This window comes from Miscanthus floridulus, chromosome 16, assembly GCF_019320115.1.
Source record: "Miscanthus floridulus cultivar M001 chromosome 16, ASM1932011v1, whole genome shotgun sequence".
Lineage (NCBI taxonomy): Eukaryota > Viridiplantae > Streptophyta > Magnoliopsida > Poales > Poaceae > Miscanthus > Miscanthus floridulus.
This window is the reverse complement of record NC_089595.1, coordinates 111,935,426-111,940,724: the sequence shown is the minus strand read 5'-3', so window position 1 is coordinate 111,940,724 and position 5,299 is coordinate 111,935,426.

Genomic DNA, 5,299 nt, shown 5'->3' with positions numbered 1-5,299 from the left:
GCCTACTGTGTTTCCTCAGTCCAGAAGAAAGTGTTCGTCTTTTTGAGAAGCTTGTAGAGAGGCATCCTGAAAGCTCTAGTTTGGTTTTGGTTAATTGATGAAACCCTAAGTACTAACCTAGTTTATCAAAGTGATTATGAGATAGGTAGCACTACTCCAAGTGATGAAGCAATGGCGAAGATCATGATGATGGTGATGGCATGGTGATGATCAAATGCTTAAACTTGGAAAAGAAGAAAGAGAAAAACAAAAGGCTCAAGGCAAAGGTAAAAATTGTAGGAGCCATTTTGTTTTAGTGATCGAGACACTTAGCGAGTGTGATCACATTTAGGATCGATAGCCATACTATTAAGAGGGGTGAAACTCATACTGAAATGCGGTTATCAAAGTGCCACTAGATGCTCTAACTCATTGCATATGCATTTAGGATCTAGTGGAGTGCTAACACTCTTGAAAATATTTGTGAAAATATGCTAACACATATGCACAAGGTGATACACTTGATGGTTGGCACATTTGAGCAAGGGTGAAGGAGATAGAGATGAAAGAGGGTCAGTCTCGCTGATTCACAAAGTGACCGGACGCTGGTCTCAGGGGGGCCGGCGCGTCTGGTCAGGCGTGGCAGCGTAGACCTAGCGTCGGTCATTTGACTGGACGCTGGGTCTCGGACTAACTAGACGTTGGAAGGCAGCGTCCGGTCAGAGCTAACATGGCAGTACCGAGATCAAGGGGACTGACCGGACGATGGCAACATCCGGTCAAGGTCGATCGGACACATCCGGTCAAGGTTTGCCGTCTCTGGGAGCTTACTGGAAACGACCGGACACTGGGGGTTCAGCGTCCGGTCACTTGTGCCAAAGCGTCCGATCGTATCATGACCATTGAGATCGGGCAGCTTAGGTTGAACATAGTGTTACACGTGGTTGTCATCGGGCGACCGAACGCTGGGTCCAGCGTCCGGTCAATATGATTGGAGCGTCCGGTCGGCCCGTGCTCAGTGCAGTGAGGAGCCCAACGGCTCTATTTCATGGGGGCTTCTATTTAAGCCCCATGGCTGGCTCAAGCTCACCCTCTTGGCCATTTGCATTGACATAGCAACCTTGTGAGCTTAGCCAAAGCCCTCCCACTCATCTCCATCATTGATTCATCATCTTTGTGAGATTGGGATAGAATCCAAGTGCATTGCTTGAGTGATTGCATCTAGAGGCACTTGGTATTTGTGTTTTGCTGTGGATTTCACTTGTTGCTCTTGGTGGTTACCACCACCTAGATGGCTTGGTGCAGCGGTGGAGGATTGGCATAAGTTGGTGATTGTTCGTGGCCATCTCTGATGATCGAGGGGATTTGTACCTTCCCCGGTGGAACGCCGAAAGGTAACTCTAGTGGATTGCTCGTGTCATTGAGTTATCTCACTTGTGGGTAGGTTCTTGCGGTGTCCAATCATGTGGATGAGGTTTGTGCAACACCTCTTAGCCACCGAACCACCAAGTGTTGGTCGACACAACGGGGACCTAGCGTGTTGGCAAGCACGTGAACCTCGGGAGAAAATTGGTTGTCTCTTGCCATTTGTCATTCTCTTAGTGATTGTTTTCATCTTCATCTTGTGATTGGTCCATCCCTCTACACAGCGGTATAATCACCATACTCACTCTTTTATATTCTTGCAAACTAGTTGTGGCAAGCTCTTTAGTGTAATTAGAATTGAGAGCTTGATTTGTTATTTAAGTTTATCTAGTGGAGCTCTTTAGTGTAGTAGGATTGAGAGCTCTTAGTGAGTAGTATCATAGCAAGTTGTGTGTCTAGTAATCATTGCAACTAGAATTGTTGGATAGGTGGCTTACAACCCTCGTAGAGCTAGAGCAAGTTTGCATTATGCTATTTGTCTTACTAATCAAATTGCTCTAGTTGATTTGTAGAATTTTAAATAGGCTATTCACCCCCCTCTAGCCATATTAGGACCTTTCACATCCCCCATTCACCGAGCTAGGAGATGAATCAGCTCAGGGCAGCCAAACAGCCGATGAGCCTTTGTACGCCCTTGACGTTGCGTATAGGGCCCATGTTGGAGATGGCCGTGATTTTTTTGGGGTTGGCCTCGATGCTGTGTTCGGACATGATGTATCCCAGTAGCTTCCCCTTTGGAACCCCAAAAACATATTTTTTAGGATTCAATTTGATGTCAAACCTTTAGAGGTTTGTGAACATTGCGGCCAAGTTTGTGATCAGGTCACAAGCTTGAGCCGTTTTGACCACTATGTCATCAACATAGACGACGATTGTTGGTTTTGGCTGTTTGACTTGGTCAGGCTAATTGAGCAGGTTGATTTGATCAGTGAAGCATTGTTGCATGCACCGTTGATAGGTGGCACCAACGTTCTTTAGATCAAAAGGCATGGTTACATAACAGTATGAACCATATGACATGATGAACAAAGTCACGAGCTGGTCGAACTCTTTCATCGTGATCTGGTGATAGCCTGAGTAGGCATCTAGAAAGGAGAGGATTTCGCATCCTGAGGTGGAGTCGACTATCTGGTCTATGTGTGGTAAAGGAAAATGGTCCTTCGAACACACCTTATTGAGGCCAGTATAATCAATGCACATTCTTCATTTCCCAATCTTCTTTTTAACAAGAATAGGATTGGCAAGCCAGTCAGAGTGGTATACCTCTTTGATGTATCCGGCTGATAGGAGTTTGGTGACCTCCTCGCCTATGGCCCTACACCTCTCATCGTCAAAGCAACACAGGCGTTGCTTGGCGAGATTCGAGCCCAGGACAAGGCGTAGTGTGTGCTCAGTGACCTCCTGCAGTATGCCTGGCATGTCGGAAGGTTTCCATGCGAAGACATCATGGTTGATGCATAGAAAGTCAGTGAGCTCGCATTCCTATTTGGCCAGGAGCTGGGTCCCGATCCGCACCGTCTTGGTAGGGTCAATGGGGTTGATCCCCACTACCTTAGTTTTCTTGAGTGGGCAGAAGGTAGTCGAGGAGGTTGGCTTGTTGCAGTCCGAGACTACTGAGGTCGACAACTCCCTGAGCCATGGGAGCTCGAAAGAGTTGATGACAGCAGTGGCGAGGTCATAATGCTTGTGGTCGCACGTGTAGGTGTGCGAAAAGGTGCTACCCACAGTGATGATGTCATTTGGTCCTGGCATCTTCAACTTTAGGTAGGTGTAGTTGGGGACCGCCATGAACCTAGCGTAGCATGGCCGCCCTAAGACGGCATGGTAAGACCCTGGGAAGTCCACCACCTCGAAGGTAAGCACCTCCGAGCAGAAGTTGGCTCAGTCACCAAACATGACAGGCAGGTCGATCTGCCCAAGCGGGTATGCCTGTGCTCCTGAGATCATGTCATGGAAGGGAGAGCTCGCTGGGCAGAGCTCTAACTGGGGGATGCACATGGCATTAAGGGTGTCAATGTAGAGAATATTGAGGTGCTTCTTAAGGACGATGGGGTCGATGACAAGTAGGTAGCGACCTAGTCTAGCGACATGGGAAGGATGGTCCCTCTGATCAAAAGTGATTGGAGATTTTGACCAACGAAGGAAGGAGGGGACGACCATTTCGGCGACGCATGCCTCTCTGAAGCGCACTTTGTGGTGGCACTTGGAGTAGATGGCATTAGATCCCCAAAAGATCATGATGCATTCCTTGGGGTCGGGAAAGCTATCCCCATCCTTGCTCGCCGTGCCTCCTTTCTTGGCTGCTGCCTCCTTGCCCTTTCCTTCTTTTGGCCCACCAGCCTATCGCAGGAAGTGCTTGAGGAGCTCATAGTCCTTGTAGAGGTGCTTGATGGGGTAAGTGTTGTTGGTACATGGGCTATCCATGAGCTTGTTGAAGTGGTCAGGCTGGCCCTGCTGGGGCTGCTTGCCCACGCGATCAGCTGCTGTGACCAACACGGAGTTGGTTGGTCGATGTCAATCCTTCTTGTTCTTCTTGCCCCTTTTCATGGAGGGGCCCTTGTCTTGGTCCTCATGCTTGGCCTTTCCCTTGTCCCAGCCTTCGTTGAAGACTGCTCTGACCGCCTCCTCGTCGAAGGCGTGGTTTGTGGCGATGTCGAGCAGGTCACGGGTGGTATGAGGCTTCAGGTAGCCAAGCTTGTGGATCAGGGACTCATAGGTTGTCCCAGAGAGGAATGCGTTGATGACATCCGTGTTGACAATATCAAGAAGGGAGTTGCATTGCCTTGAGAACCTACGGATGTAATCCTACAGGGACTCATTGGGCTCCTGCTGGCAGCTCTTGAGGTCCCAGGAGTTCCTAGGGCAGACATACGTCCCCTGAAAATTCCCGATGAAGATCCTCTTGAGGTCTGCCCAGTCGTGGATGCTGTCATGTGGGAGGAATTTGAGCCATGCTCAAACATGTTACCCCACATAGATGGGGCGGTACTAAATGATGAAGTGGTCATCATCCACTCCTCTGGCTCAGTAGGCAAGCCGGAAGTCTTTGAGCCATATACCGAGATTCATCTCCCTGGTATATTTGGTGATGTTGGTAGGTGGTCAGAAGCACTGTGGGAACGACACTCTCTAGATACATCGGCCAAAGGCCCGTGGTCCCAGGCCATCCGGGCTGGGACTCCGGTCATTGGGTCGATGACCACGCCTGGGGTGTGTTTCATCACTCCCCTTGATGGTCTGTCTAGAGCCCATGTTGCCTGCCCTCACTGCCGCCCAATGGACGTCATCCTCATGCTAGGCCCGACACCGGTTGCTAATGATGCTGTGACCGTCTCGGTTTGACCCAAGGCGTTTGTGCATAGGTGGCCGGTGTGGAGCGGGCATCGGGTCAGGCCATGGTGCAGCTGTGGCATCCTATTTTGTGCCTAATAATTGTAGTGGTGAGCGGATGGAGCGATTTGTCTAGTGCATCCCCACCCTCCTAGTGGGGAGAGAGGCCGCGAGTCAGTGGCGCGACGCGGAGCTTTTCACCTATTGAATGGCGATGGTCTCCACTAGCACTCGGAGGTTCCGGTGGACCGCCTGCTCCTGTGGGTCGATAGGCTTGGGAAGGCCACGTAGAAGCATCACCACCGCGGTGATGTTCTGGCCAGCCCGAGTGAACTATGGGGGATTGTTCCCCCCCATCGATGATGTTGCGATGAACCTAGCGGGCGCGACCCTAGGCGCTTCTCACCGGGTTACGCGCATGGGGCGCAGTGTGGTGTGCCGAGTGCATCGATGCAGGTGGTGGCTGGTTCTACCACCTTTGTCGTAGCTCCTTGCCGTGCTCCTGCACACACGTGAGGGCCTCTGCATGAGGGTGCATAGGGGTGTGGGTCTATAGAGACTCTGC